The sequence below is a fragment of the Taeniopygia guttata genome, chromosome 1 (genome assembly GCF_048771995.1).
Source record: "Taeniopygia guttata chromosome 1, bTaeGut7.mat, whole genome shotgun sequence".
Taxonomy (NCBI): Eukaryota; Metazoa; Chordata; class Aves; order Passeriformes; family Estrildidae; genus Taeniopygia; species Taeniopygia guttata.
In genome coordinates, this window is record NC_133024.1 from 106,998,812 (window position 1) to 107,014,025 (window position 15,214).

A 15,214-nucleotide genomic window follows, 5' to 3' on the forward strand; every position below is an offset into this window, starting at 1 on the left:
CCACAGCAGGGAGATGAAAATGGGGACATTGAACCAGACACACAGCACTGGCCACCCTGCAGAGCAACCAGAGATACGGGTCTGCTAAACTGGATCGGCCAGTGCAGGCACTGGTGGAATCTGTGTGAAAGAGCCAACTTCCAGAGAGGGTTAATCAGAGGCTGCTTGGTGTGGAGGGAGTCGTGCAGGAATGCTGAGGTTATCCCAGCAACCTTGCAGTGATTGTTTCACCTGATAGGTGTTTTCATTCCTTAGGATCTTTTTAGGTCACCTCTCTGCTCCCTTGGTTGTGTGAATAAGGTTATCTCTACAGGTAATGCAGATAAAGTGTCCCCTACAGCCAAGGGATTTGCAGTATTTTTCTTGTCATTTCCCTTTTAAGCCTCTGTCAGTAACAATTGAGTTTGGCCTGCTGTATTCACCTTAAGAAATCAAGGGAGTGGATTTCTATGAATGTTTCTGTATTCATGTATCAACTCCACCGTCCCTGCGTATGGAAATCCCTCCAAGGGGAGAGTAGCAAGTTCCTGTAGCTGCCTCTGGCTGTAAACCATTGCATGTGTTGAACAGCTGACTCTTGCTGTGCTTGAAAAGCACTGATAAAGGACTGTAAGGAGTTAAATCCTGCTGTATTTCAGGTTTCTTCCCTTTACTTATGTTCCTCTTGAACGGAACACTCTTCAGAACACCTCTTCACAGATTAGACACTTTATATTCACACTCGTGCCAAGCTAAATTTGTAAGTTTTCTTTCACTTGTGTACAACCTTGAGAAAGATTCTTTCAGCCACTAGTTTGACCAGCATTACAAAGAAAAGAATTGAGCAATTTTGTCTAATCTCATCATATTGAAAAAGACATACTAAAAACCAAAAAGATTAAAAATGCAGTGGTTGTGCACAAGTCCATTCTCATTCCATTTTTCCAAGTAACCATTTCAAGCTTTTATCTATTGCTGAGCTTTGTTTCTATTGCTAATAAACCTGTGTGAGACAAATAATGAAATATTGATTTGCCAACTTGAAACTTTTTCAGCTGCCATTTTATTCAGTGAATTCAGCAGAATGGAGGTTTTATTGTGGCCTGGATGAACCCACTGGTTTGAGCATGACACAGTGAAATTGTAACATAGCAATAAAATCGCAGGGCACATTTATGCCATCTGTTTCATAGTGGAAAAACAAAGAACATTTTTGTGATGGCCTCAAAGAATAAATCTGGATTTAGAAAAGAAAAATAATTGGGAGTTTGTAATGTTAGGAACAGCCTAAGATGTTGCACGGCCTCCTTCCCCCGCTGTTGCTCAGCTGCAAAGTTCCCCCAGGTGTTCCTTGGTTTAGGCATCCTTAGCTGTTATCCTTAGTCTGCTGGGTTAAGGGCTCAACAAAATATCTCTAAGTCATAAAACAATGATTCAACAGATATTTGCCTCCTCCTATCTCATCTATTGCTCTTACCAGTTTTCCAGTTTTGGAGTGGGCAGACATGAAAGCAGTCAGGTTGCATTCCTCCACCATCAATCAGTGATAGGAAACAAAGTTAAAAGGTCACAATCAATGAGCAAGAGGCTAATATGAAAGAGTTTTGTTCAATCTTTCATCAAAACAATGTAAAATCTAAGACATGAGCCCTGTGTTACCAGAAAAAGAAGGAATTAGATTATTGTAATGATGTAGAAGGTGTAGAAAAGCTTTTTTCCTTGGAAAATGTGTGATGTAAGATAAGAGGGTTCTCTTAGTCAGTTCTCTCATCAATATTTGATATTACGGTCCTTGTGTTTTTAAGTAAATTGTGACCTGAAAGAATGGTCCAAAAAGTAAAGTCCCTGTAGCTGTTGAAATCTGTAGATATTGAATGTGCTTAAGATGAGTAATGAATATTGTTATTAATAATATTTTTTGAAAACTTTTAAATGTTACAGTTTATCTACCCAATAAGAAATAAAACAATGTATTTCTTCACGTTTTTTCAGCTTGAAAGAGAGTAGGTTTAGATTAGGTATTAGCAAGAAGTTCTTTACTGTGAGGGTGGTGAGGCCCTGGCACAGGCTGTTCAGAGAAGCTGTGGAAGTGTCCAAGGGCAGGCTGGATGGAGCTCTGAGCAGCCTGGTCTAGTAAAAGTGTCACTGCCCATGGCAGAGGGCTTGGAACTGGCTTGTCTTTGAGGTCCCTTCCAACCAAAGCCATTCTGTGATTTTATTCTATGATTCTTGGATGGATGGGATCTCCTGCAGGGCGTTTCTCTAGAGTTTCTTATTGTTTTCTAATGCCCTCTTTCCCAGTCTTCTCTGATGTACCTGGATGGCCTTTTGTGATGGTATCTGTCCTAAGTCTGCATAGTCTCTTATGGAAGAAGAAAGGAGAAGACAAGAGATGTCAGGAGTGTTGAATCCACTACTTTCTGTCCAGCTACAGCACTGTGGTGCCTCAGGGCACCTCTGCACACTCCCAGTGTCAAAACCCCTCACTGGCATGTCCTGCTCTGTTCAACCACCTCATCCCCAGTGCCTAGTCCTGGTTTCTTACCTGCCAAAACTTGTGACTTTCCTACAGCCCCCACAAAAAAAATGCTGCTTCACAGGGTAACACCTTCAGAGCTGATTACCCTGAGTCTACCACCAACTTCTGTGAAGAAGGTTTGCATCCTCACCCAGCTCTCCTGTGAAGAAGGTTTGCATCCTCACCCAGCTCTCCTGTGAAGAAGGTTTGCATCCTCACCCAGCTCTCTCCAGTAGGCACCTGGTTACTTGCCTGGCACAAATCACTGCCTGTCAGATATTAAATTAGAAAGACAGAAGCAACTGGGTTTGTTTGTGTTTAAGCCACAGAAGGCACAGTTTTCTTTTTCTTTTTTTTTTTTTTTTTTCTTTTTTTTTTTTTGTTAGTAGTGTTTGCCAGTTTTAGGATGAGAGCTTGAAAATGTCATTAAAATGAAGAATGGTCACAAGGTAATAAAGAAACAATCTTCTTGCTTTAATGACCTGAGCTAAATGCTAAGTGACTGTAGCAGCTCAGATTGTAAAAGCAGTGGGAAATTTAATGAACAGTGACCCCACAGGAAAGTCAATCTGTCTGTTAATGTTTAGTTTTGTCATTTCTTCTGAAAAGTAATAAACCTCTATTATATAATCTATTGGTTACAGAACCTGGGGTCAGGCTCCCATTGAGCTTAACTCTGCCAATCTGTCTCAGCTGAAATTACTGACCTTCCCCAAGAAACAGATAAACATCCCAAGCAGGAAATAACTGGAAGGTACCTGGGGAAACAACTTTGATTGTGGGAAAAATAAATTGTAATGAACTTGGCTGCGAAAGCTCTAAATGGTTTGCAAATTCCCTTAATGATAAGCTGATTCAGCCAGTTAAATTATGTAAAATATAATGAATTAAACTGTCATTAGTCAGTAGTGGCTGATGACCCAGTTCTGTAACGTCATTCATCTGGGTGCTGAGGAATGCTCACTGCAGATCTTGAAGCAAAGGTGGCAATCAAATAAGACATAAAAATGTGAAACTCTTTGCTTATGTTTGGCTACTGAGACTATGTATTTACTTAACCAGAGAGTGGGAAGAGGCATGTTGAAAGCTGGGTGATCTAGAGAAGTGTATTTTAACTGCAGCACACTTTGGATAGCACCATCCACACAGGTTGCTGCTGTGAGCACAGTCCTGGAAGAGGCTGGAGCAGTCCGCTTCTGTCCCCTACCACAAGACAAAACCAGCCTGTCCTATAAAGTTCTTCATTTGGGCTAAAGTTTCAGCTTGGCTTTGGTTTAGTCTTATCTACTTCTTAAATCAGAAACTGATCCTGTTTGTTTGTGCTTTGTGACCATCATGTTTCTGTGGCTTTGCACAGCAGCTCGTGCTGTGAGAATGGGACTGTGCGTGGGTGGGAGTTTGTCAGCTCAGCCACTTTAGAAGTGCCTGAGCTGACAAAGCTCTTCAGGCTTTGCCTCTCTTTTTTTTTTTTTTTTCACCAGTTAAACAGAGGCAATTATCCAAAATCCAACCTCTGCATGTGTACATCCAACACAGTGTTTAAATTTACCTGGAAATTTATGAATTATTTGTTTACAAAGTGCGTGTCACATTAAATCTGTACTTTCTTCTTTATGATGCTGTAATAAAAATTGTGTAGCCCTATTTACACATGTCTTGCAGGTAACAATTCCTGTAGGTCCACTCAAGTTTATTTTTGCTTAAGAGTCTATTGCAATTTGCTGTCAAATATTTAACACAAGTAAAGAATCACGTTTAAAAAGTCACTGAACTTTTAGAATTTCCAGATTTTTTCCCTATTTTCTCTTTTTTGTTGCTGGCTAGCATTTGGTTCTGAGGGCTTTTCTCAATGGTAATGTCCATTCCCATTAAGCAAATCTTGTTAATGTAAAGGAAATTTTCCATCCAGTGGTTTGTTAGTGCTGAAGTACACTGAAAAGTTGGTGCAAATTATTCTGGAGAAGGCCACTGTGTTTTCATGAAAAGAAAATGAACTTATAAATGCTCATTCTGGTCCCCAGGCTGTCCTGTCACCACAGCAGCCTCAGGGCAGAGCCAGGATGGGAAACATGACCAGGGACCACCACAGAGCCAAGGATGGCCAGCCATGGCTGTGGCTATGGGGCAGCTCTGTGGCTGAGCCAGGGCCCAGCAGGTGAAGCTGGGACAGCGGGGTCTGCCCCAGACCAGGACAGAATCCCCCAGTGCTCTTCCTCACTGGCTTTTTCTACTGGATCTGGCCCTGGGCAGGGGCTGCAGAGCCCCAGGCACCCTGGCCCTGGGCTGGGCAATGGTTTGGTCCCCATAACCAGCAGGATCCTCCTTTTGGTGCTGCCTGTTGCCTTCTGCCGCCTCTACAGGGGCGTTACGGGCGAACAGGAGGATGGCAGCCTGCCAGCCTGGCCCCAGTGTGCCCTTTGCCCCTTTGGCATGCCTCACGTGTGACTGTTTCCACTCATGCTTTAACCTGCCTCGCATTCTCATCAGAAATATTTTCTCTCTCCTGGCAGCACTGTGTTCCATGTGTGCGCCCAGCAGCAGCTGCTCAGTGCCCTCCACACTGGGCTGTGCCCAGCCTGGGCTGCACTGCTCCCACCTCACCTTTTTCTGGGCACAGCTTCCTGGTGTCTTTCCCAAAGCCACTTTGGAAACAACAGACTTACTAAAGAACCCTTTCAACTGCACGTTGTGGGGAAAGATACCACACCAGTCCCCTTCATGAAAGTATGGTGTCTCTCCAGCCAGCAGAAAAGTTTTGGGAGATAACAATGCTCCCTGACCACCTGTGGTGTCCAAAAGGAAGGAAAACAAAACTAAGAGTAAATTAATTTTTAATTTTTCATGATAGCAGCACAGCCACTTCTCACAGCAGGGCACAGAATCATTAGGGACCGATCTGTCCTCATCAGTATGGAAGTTCTTCATCCAGGCAGTTTTCTGAGTACAGTTGTTCCCAATCTTTTAAGGCTCACTCCTCTTTCCACCCCAGCACTGCTGCAATCCCTGTGGCATAAGTGACTCTGCTTTCCAGCATCCTCACTGCTGGCCTGGGAGGGTGGCAGCTCATCTCCCCAGGTAATGATGGCCTTGTGCGCCTGCCTGACACGGGCTGTGCAGGGGCACGTGCACCAGCCAGGATTGCACAAACAGTGACTAATCCAGCTACTTAATTGCTCCATTCCACAGAGCTGCCCAACTGTTTATAGACATTAAATAGCAAGAGATGTGGGAGAAGCACACGCAGTAATGTCTGTGTCATGCAAAAATGCTGACCCTTTTGTGGCCATGGGCCTGGCAGAACCTGCAGCCCAGTGGCCGCTCAGGCTGGCACAGTTGGCTGCAGGCTGCCACTGGAGGAGCCAGGGCTGCCAGGCCTCCCTGCATCCCTGCCTTCCTGTCCTCATCATCTGCTGCTCCTTCTGCTGCAAACAGCGCAGTCACCGCTGGCAAGGTTCTTTCTTTCACCTTACTTATTCACTCATTTTAAGCAGTTGCTTGTAAGAACGTTTTTCTTCCTTCCCACAGTGCTCCTCACAGCATTGCTGATGTGGTTTCTTCTCTCATTTACCTGTCAAGATGTGCTAAACAATACTGCATTCTCCTTTCTAATGGCTGGTGACACTGCAAATCATTACCAGAGCCTGCAGCTGGCCAGTAACTTGTGTGTAATGCAAAGCAAAGAGAAATCAAAACCAAAATATTTCAGCTGCATCTGATAAGACAGCTGCAACATATGCACAGTCTTTTGGAATATAAGCTAGAATATGAAATCTGTGGGGGAAAAAGCATTTTTGGTTGGCATTATCAACAGTGTTTTGTGCATAGTAAGCAATTTCCAGTCAAGTGGAAGATAAACCTTTTATAGGCCACAGTGATTTGCTGTCAGTGCCACTTTCAAAAAGCTCATTTGGATCAACCAGGTTAGGAGGTGACACAGACATTTGTCAGCCAAACAAAAGAGATTACAGACCCGGGGTGAGATACAAAGTAAGGTATTTAATTGCATAAAGGTCAGTGAAAGTAGCACAAAAACCTACAGTATTGTACTCAAACTGTCAGTCCTATTAAAACAGCTGATAAATAGGCTACCCCCTAAGGATGAGTTGTAGCACTGAGCCTCCATTTTAATTGTCTGATAGAGTGTCCAAGATATGGGAAAAAATGGTTTTCTTTGGATGTTTAGGTGTCCTAGATTGCCTAGCAGCAGAGGGCCATATTAGCTTCTGCTAGATGAAATTTAATGCGGACTGATTACATTTTACCGCTATAAGCAACCCTTTAAAAGAGTAAACGCTCTTTCTATAAATACCACAGATAAATTTTAGCACGGAATTCCCGGGTGCAGAGGGAGGCGAGGGAGTTGGTGGGATGGATGTTGCTGCATTGCCCTCTCGTGGGACGAGCCTGCAAAGCAGCAGCGGAACGCGCCGGAGCTGCCGCCCGGCATCACTGCCGGGTTCCAGCGGCCCGAGCTGCCAGCCAGGGCTGCCCTGCCTGGGGAAAGTGCTCAGACAGCTGCACCTGGTAAATATGTACTCAAAGGAGGAAATAGTTCATCTGCCTCGCTTTACACGTAGTGGGATTAAAATATTCGCCTTCCAAAACACTGATCACACACTAAAAAATATTTAAAAGACAATTTTTCATTAGAAAATAAAATATTCCATTTCCCCCTAAATCTTCTGCTCCTGCATTTCTGTAGGACACAGCTCCGAGGCTATGTCCCTGCTGGAATTGCGAAGATTGTCCCATAACATCACAACAAGAAGCAGCATAAATACAGTTCCACTCCTATCCCAAATAGGGATCCACTCCTATCTTTCTGCAGGACTTGATGTCCCAAACAGGAATTAAAGAGCAGGAGGATGAACAGCACCATTTGTTGGCATGGAGTGAGGATGAAGCCCGTGCCAGAAGTGGAGGAAGCATACCAGGGATGAAAGTCGACGCACAGATCCATTTTAGTGTGCTGGGAATGATGCCATCTATCACACAGAGTGCTGCAATTGCTTCCCACAATGCTGGATCTCATCTCTATTCTGTCCTGCTCTTCTGGGAATTTTAAAGAAGCGTTTTCCTGTCTAGCCAAGGCACTTTTGTCACCCGCACTGAGTTGTCTGAGTACTTCATAGTCTCTGAAATATTTATCCTCTCACTTTTCTTGTCAGGTAAGAAAATTCTCCATTTTGCAGATGACAAAGTGAGCACAGGGATTAATCCTCAGTTCCAAAAAGAGATTTATGTATGCAAAGTGGTGCTTAGGAAGAATTTAAGAGTCTATATCCAAAATGTACATTGTGAAAAGCCCTGTTTAAGGACTGGAGGTGCCTGGTGGCATGCAAGGAAGCTGTCTGGGAGTTCACTTCTCTGCCTGAGGGAGAGAAAAAGTGACAGCAGTTCAATTCCTTATTATGAGCCATTTATTTCTGTATTATGAAATAAAATTTTCTAAAAACTGCATTCAGGTAGGACGTTACATGCAGGCTGTGCTACTTGTAAACACCTTGGGATGGAGGAGGAGGAGGAGGAACAGCTTACAACATTCCCAGCGGGGAAGGAATCAAGGTAAGATCTTGTCCTACCCTGCTGTAAGGAGCTGAGGGAAATGCTGCCTCTCTTGTTTTATGCCCCTAAATCCCCAGGGAAAATCTCTCCTGAGAGCCTGCTGCAGCACCACCAGGCACAGCACAGGCCCTGGCTGAGATGAGCAGCTGGGCTTATGCTGAATTTGTGAGGCTGTTTGGGGCCTGACCAAATTCGGGATTCATTCCACAAGTCTGAACTATCCTGGAGCTCACTTAAGAAGTCTTTATCACAAAACATGATGCCACACTTCTGACTGGTAACAGAGAGCACTGCTGTGGGAAACACCAAACCTGCATCCTAGGCTCTTCTACTCCCATGAAAAAGTTGAGCCTCCACCTCCCTGGGATTAGAAAAATGTAATGAACATCAGGTGCTGCATATCTGGGGTGGGAATGGTCCTCATTACTCTTGGGCCAGTGAGAAAGGCAGGACTGCAGCAGACAGCAGCCATGACCCAGGGCTCAGTGGCTCTCTGTTTTTTCAGAGGGCAGAACTATAGCTCCCACTCTAGGGCATTTCTCTCTGCTTTATAAATGCTGTGTTTCAAGTTTCTCAGTAGCCAAAGGAACCACACTGTGCCCCTCCCCAGGCTAAGTGCCTACTGCCAAGGCTACTGATCCAGTCCCCTGCAGGGACCCTTGCCTTCTGCTTTAATGAATTCACACTTCTAAGAGCAGTCTGAGTTCAGTAAGGGGTGACAATCACCTCTGTGCAAAATGCCCCTCAGTGAACTGGCAGCTTTTCCTGTAATGCAGAGCCATTTGTTCAAATGACAGGAAGGGTGACGCTGGTTTGGGAATCAGCCTCCTGGGCACGTTTTGTAATCCCTGGTTATGGAAGACACTGCAGACACTGAATCCCTCTTTCTCCAGGGAAACATCAAAGACCAGTGTTTAGCTCCCTTGGTGTCTCTCAGTGACTAGTTTAAAACTCTCCCGTGCTCAGCAGTTTGGCTTTTGGACATTCCCACCTGAAGCCTGACTCTCCTGTCTTTGGTGTGAGGTGACTGTCACCCCACCAAGTCACCCCTGCAGATGGCATGGCAGGGCAGGTGCTGACAAGAGCTGTGCCACAGCTGCTCCTCTGGGTTCCTACAGCCACTGCTGGGTGCCTGCTGAAGTGCTCAGCTGCTGAAAGCAAACAGCCACGGTGGACAGAGAGCTTTGTTTTCTTTCTTGCATTTGGGACAATTAGTGACTATAGAAACCATTCCCCTAAAAATTCTGTCTGACAAAGGTTATCCATGTGGCTTACTACCAGCACTTAAAATTAGGCAGCTAATTCTGACATCTAAACTGGGAGACTGTCCTACTTCATTTCCTTTGTCTGGTGTGTGGAGAAAGAAAAACTCACCTAGAAACTTTTCAAAGCTGGAACTACAAGTCAGGGGCTGTTTAAAGTCAGTGTTGAGTTACATAAAAATGCAGTACAACATCAGGATTTTCTGATTTCTCCTCTAAAGGACTCTTTCCTCTGCAATGGTAGAAATAAGACACATACAAGATTAGACAGGTCCTTCCATTAAGAATTGTATCAATCTCCAAAATGGGACCTTGTGAAGAGGAATAGCAGTAGCACTTTTCTACTTGATATTGCAACTCAGCAGGAAGGGAAAATGTTACATTAGAAAACAGATACTGATTTTATGTAGACTGCAGGTATCTTCTTTGGAAGCTTCATGTAGCAAATCGCTTGAAGTTGATTCAAAGCCCATAAAAACAAGATCACTTCTTCCTATGTACATGTATATGTCTTTAAGGAAATGTTTAAGGACATCTCTATTCAGCAAAGCACACTAATGTGCATTTGAATTCCACTGAAGGCCAATAGTCCCTCATAAGCTTATTATTGAACTGCAATTTTGAAATACATCATCACCTCTGTTTGAGATCTTTCCTCACTTTGGAACTCTGTTGTTTCAGAGAGAAAAGCCATATGGAACTAAACATGCACATTTTGTGTAGCAGATAGGCATTATAGCAGACTGTTTCCCTTCAAGTGCTTGTCCATATGAGCATGCAAACTGTGGCGTGCATACAGCTGAACATGCAAGACGAGAGTTTTAGCCCTAACAACATCCATACTGATGTACCTCCTGCTTAGCTGCATAATTATGAGATGAGCACTCATCACTGCCTATCTGCCAGCCAAAGGAAGCTTCTTTTCTTTCTTATTTTCCTTTTAATTTTCCTTTTCTTGCCTTCACAAAGACTACTATTTTTAGCTTTTCTCCTTATTTGCTTTCATTTAATGATTGGTCATTCCCCCTTTTCTGCTGGCTCCTCACTCAGAAACATAGAGCTCAGACTACAGGAGAGATATTTCTCTTTCTGGTAGATGTTCCATACACCACTACATTTCCTCACAGAAAAGTACATTCCTAGGAAGTAAAAGATCTGAAACTTCAGTATTGGCTTACAGAGAACGAACAGAGGATGAACACTGCAGGATTTCTACCAACCACAACCCCAGGACTGGGAAGGAGGCATCAGTCACCACTAATCCTCATATGTTGAACTGTTTAAGTCAGATGCCAGTAAAGACCAAATAGTAAAGTTTAATAAGCTCACAAAGCACTGTGGTTCTTTCTCTTTAAAAGGTGATGGCTATGGTTCCAACTCAAATCTGCAAGAAGTCTGACATTGTGCCATTTCTGTTCATGTCACAGCACTGGGCCTACAAGGCAAACTCATCTCAGCTCTTTTCACTTACTGCTTCTTAGCACAAGGCATTCTAAGCATTTTTGTTCTGTTGCTTGGACTCTAAGGAGAAGACATTCATCCCAACTCTTGCAAATAGCCCTATGTCATGACACAAATTCACACTGAGAGAAAGAAACACATCTGGTACAGATAGGTATGTATATTATTTCCTAATGAAAAATTGTATTTTAAATATTTTTTAGAGTATGTGAACAGTGTTTTGGGAGGTGAATATCTTAATCCTGCTAAGTGTAGAGATTTGTATTAATCCTTCTCTGTAAAACAAAGGAGAAAGAAAATTCAAGATCAAGACAGGTAAAATTTCTCAAATATGTCGTAAAATATTCTTCTATGCACTAGGCTCCTCTGTGATTAAAGCTGTATATCTGAGCACTCTCCAGTTCTCTAAACTAGTGGATATACAATCTAGGAGACTCCAAAGCTCTTTGCTCATTAGTATTTTATCTCTGAATTGCATTGCATTAATAACTACTTGTCCAACATGGAATATTGACTGCCAGGAGAAGATAATATGGAGGAACTCAAATTTCCCACAGGGCAGATGGATATGAAGGAAGAAGGTAGAAATTTATGGCAGGGTAAAATCTGAAACATTTTTGTAATGGCCACCATTTGGATTAGACAGATGATTGTAGTGTCAAATGGGCTTCCAGCAGAGTGAGATGGAGAAGTTTGGGGGGTTTTAGAGCACTAATTTATCATATAGCTGTACCCGTGAGTGGTGTATAGCTATTTCCCTTATACATATGTAAGAGAATGAAAAGGGTATGCTACCAACATCATAACCAAGCATTCATATTTTACAGTCCCAGCTGGAACTGAATGAATATTTTATGAACTGAAAAAGTAGTTTGGGTTCTCTTGGCACAATTCACGTGGCAGATGATTGGGAGCTGGCCTCAATTTGAGCGGTAAGGTTTGCAGTGAGTGACAAAGGAATCAAAGGCAGTAGGTGTGTTCTTCCACATTCACTGCTGCAAAGCCTGTCTTTGAAAATATCACCGAGGCTGCCAAGTTTATATAAAATACCTTAAAACTACTTGACATAATGACTTAAACTCATGTTTTCTGCCAGCAGGTCAGCTGTAGGTGTGCTTAGGCCCTAATTCTAGCCAAATAATTTATTTATTTCACCAGGAACAAGCAGCAATGATGATGCTTGTCATTGCTTCATAACTTGTACAAGGGAGGAGAGTAAACAGTCCTTTGAGAGAGAACAAGCACTGACTCAAATCTGAATCAGCTCTATTAATCAAGTAATGAAAAGTGCCTGAAAGCAAACTGTATTTCCATTTTTCAGTGGTCTAAAATACAGGAAGGTCAGGCTGATTTGCAGTAGTTTAATTGTTCGGCCACTTCAGTGAGAAATCAATCATTTGAAAAACATGAGTGATTAGGAACTCTCAGCTAGTTTTCAATTAATAGAGAATAGGCATATGGCAAAAATTTTCTTTTCTATTTTTCAGGTGAGTTATGTTTTTTTGGGGTTTTTTTGCTTTTGAATGCGATCATTCTGATGACTTTCTCCATAAGATGCAGAAGCCTCCTTGAAGAAGAAATATCCATTCATCTCCCTTATACAGAATAAAAAGAACAGGAATGGTTCAGCTTATGCCTGTGAGCAGAAAAAATGTGCTGCACTCTCTGAGATGTGAAGAGAACAATGTCTAAAGGAATTACTCTGAAGCAATTAAATAATTGTAGAAGATGTGAAAATTATTACTTTATCTTGGTTCTTTTGTTGACCTTTGTCTCATTTTTCAAACGGGTTGCTGCATTTATTCAGTACCGCAGAAATTTTAAACAGCCCGTTTGTATATGGGTATATGTGTTTGGCAAACAGGATAAATAAATTTATATAAAATATAAAATTTATATTATAAATGTATACATAAAATTTTATTTGAAGTTCATTTATAGTTCTAATTCTCAATCTTTGCATTCCTTGCAATAAATACATAAAATATTAGCGTGACAGCTCATTCTTTGGTTGCTTCAGCCATTACTCAGTGATGTTTAAAAAGTCAAATATGCAACTGAAAGTGGCAGATTTATATGTCATTTGAAAAAGCTGAATACCAAGCCAGAGGAATTCAAATAAGCCTGAGTTTGACTTGCAAAAAAAAAAAAATCGCTTTCATATGTCTCAGTAATATTTGACTTTTAATTTAGAGATATTATTGCTCTTTATCATGAGAAATTAAAATATAATAAAATCCCAGCAAGATTTCAGAATATTTTTCACCTGAACAGCTGTCAGGTGAGGGAGATCCTGGGCCTCCTGCTCTGGGATAGCAAAATGTTGAATCTGGAGAGGGCAGGCCTGGACTGTCTCCTCTGGGACAGCTGATGTTAAGGATACCCTTGGGCTAAACTAAGGAAAAACAATGCCAAACGACCAATTAGAAAGCTTTAGCTATGGAAGCAGCAATTTAAACGTTTAAACATTATGATAGGTTGAACAGTCCATGTCAGCAACAACTTAAAATTTCTGGTGCCCGCAGCATCGAGTTAAACTCCATGGAACAGCCTGTAGCAGCAGCACATTAAAGTTTTAAGGAGAGGAAGAAATGAAGAAGGAAAGATATGAAAATTAGAGGTCAAGGATCGGTGTCACCAGCCAGGGCTCAAGCATCATCTCTGGTGCAGTTCCTGCAGATGGGGGTGCACACACAGCCCCCTCAGCAGTGCTGTTTCCAGAACAGTCCTTGTGCAGGCACATTTTGTTATTCTCAAACTTTTCAGAATAGGGTTGGATTTTCTCATAGTTTCAATTCCCCTGTCAGAAAAACAACTGCAATGCTCTCCAAATCTGGTTTTAGAGATAGTTACTTAAGATAAGGAGGATGGTCTCCAAAGAGCACTATCCTGCCTCCAAGACTCTCTATCCTAACATCACCTTACCTCATTGGCATGCTAACATTCCTTTTCTCCTCTGCCCAGTGTTTGAGACATGAAGTCTTTCATATTACATTAACTCTTTTAGGATTTCAGCCTCTCACAGCAGCTCTCCTCTTTAGGATGAAAACCACGTCCTGCTCTCCCTACCCTGTAACTGAGAAGTTGCCACAGACACTGAAGGCACACAGCAGACCATTGGCCAAGGCAAGAACTGAGATGAGATTCTCCAGTTTGTGAATCTGTGTCCCAGCCATCTGATTATGTACCTTTTATTGCAGCAGCAAATATTCAATCTTTATGATGTGCACTGCAGTACAATCTAGGAAGCTACAAGCAGAGGGCTGAAAACTATTGTTTTAGGCACTCTGACGACACAAGCCAAATATACAGTATAGTAGGGTGAAATTGAAGATGGAAGAGCAGTGCACAGAAGCATATTTGTTTCTATGGGCATTTCTTTTTTTTTTTTTTTTGGTTTGCCATATATCCTAACAATACTACAGCCTTAAGATGAATTTGACAGACTTGAAGTTTGTTTGGACAAATTTTGGTTGATGAAATAACAACTCTGAAAGTAATCAGCAGCCACACAATGGTTTGGGGGTTTTTTTTTACTTAGGAAGATACATGGGAAATGACTGGAGTTGTCAAATGAAAATCAATTGAGGATTTGCATTGAGCCTAGTTATCACATTAGACTGCTACAATAAAATCGCAGACATAAAGAATTGTTTAGGTTGGAAAAACCCCTAAGATCCAGCCATTAACCCAGGACTGCCAAGGCCAGCACTACACCATGTAGTAAAATACCTACATGTATTTTATTTACCTTCAGGGATGGTGACTCAGCCTCTTCCCTGGGCTCTTCCTGTTTTAATGCTTGACAACACTTCTGGTGAATAAAATTTTCCCGATATCTAATGTAAACCTCCCCTAGCACAACCTGAGGCCATTTCATTTTGTCCAGTTTCTGTTACTTTGGAGAAGACACCACATCCCACCTACCTTACAGGTAACTGTAGAGAGTGACAAGGTCTGCCCCAAGCCCTATTTCTCCAGAATAAACACCCCCAAATCCCTTAGTTGCTCCTCATAAAACAGGACTGGCTCCAAGGCTGAGTCCTGGGGAACCTCCCTGCTGTCTGTCCCCAGCTGGATGTGGCTCCATTCCCCACCCCTCTCTGGTCCTGGCCCCACAGCCAGTGTTTATCCAGCAAGAGCACCCATCCAGGCCATGAGCCATCCCCAGGAGAATGTTGTGGGAAATGGTGTCTAAGGTTTTACTAAACTCCAGGGAATCAGAACCCACAAACTCTCTCTCATCTGCTGAGTGAGTTAGCTTTTCCTGGGAGGAGATCGGGGTAGAGTTACAGGCCTTACATTAAGTACCTCAGATCTGCCTTCTCCTTTGTCACTGTGCTTCTCCCCATCTATTAAAGGCTGGAGATTCTCCTGAGCCCTCCTTTTGTTACCACTGTACTTATGGAATCATCTTTTAGGGCACTTT

At 42.6% G+C, this 15,214-nt stretch overlaps 1 long non-coding RNA gene across 2 annotated transcripts; it reads left to right on the forward strand.

Annotated features, from left to right (window-relative positions):
* Positions 1–6,898: 6,898 nt before the first annotated feature.
* Positions 6,899–12,775, forward strand: LOC140684963 (uncharacterized). 2 transcript variants are annotated; one of them, XR_012058027.1, is made up of 3 exons: positions 6,899–7,665; positions 7,963–8,062; positions 10,683–12,775. It is a non-coding gene; the product is annotated as an uncharacterized lncRNA (long non-coding RNA). The 2 variants fall into 2 exon arrangements; XR_012058026.1 differs by having other exon boundaries at positions 7,963–12,775.
* The last annotated feature ends 2,439 nt before the right edge of the window (positions 12,776–15,214 follow it).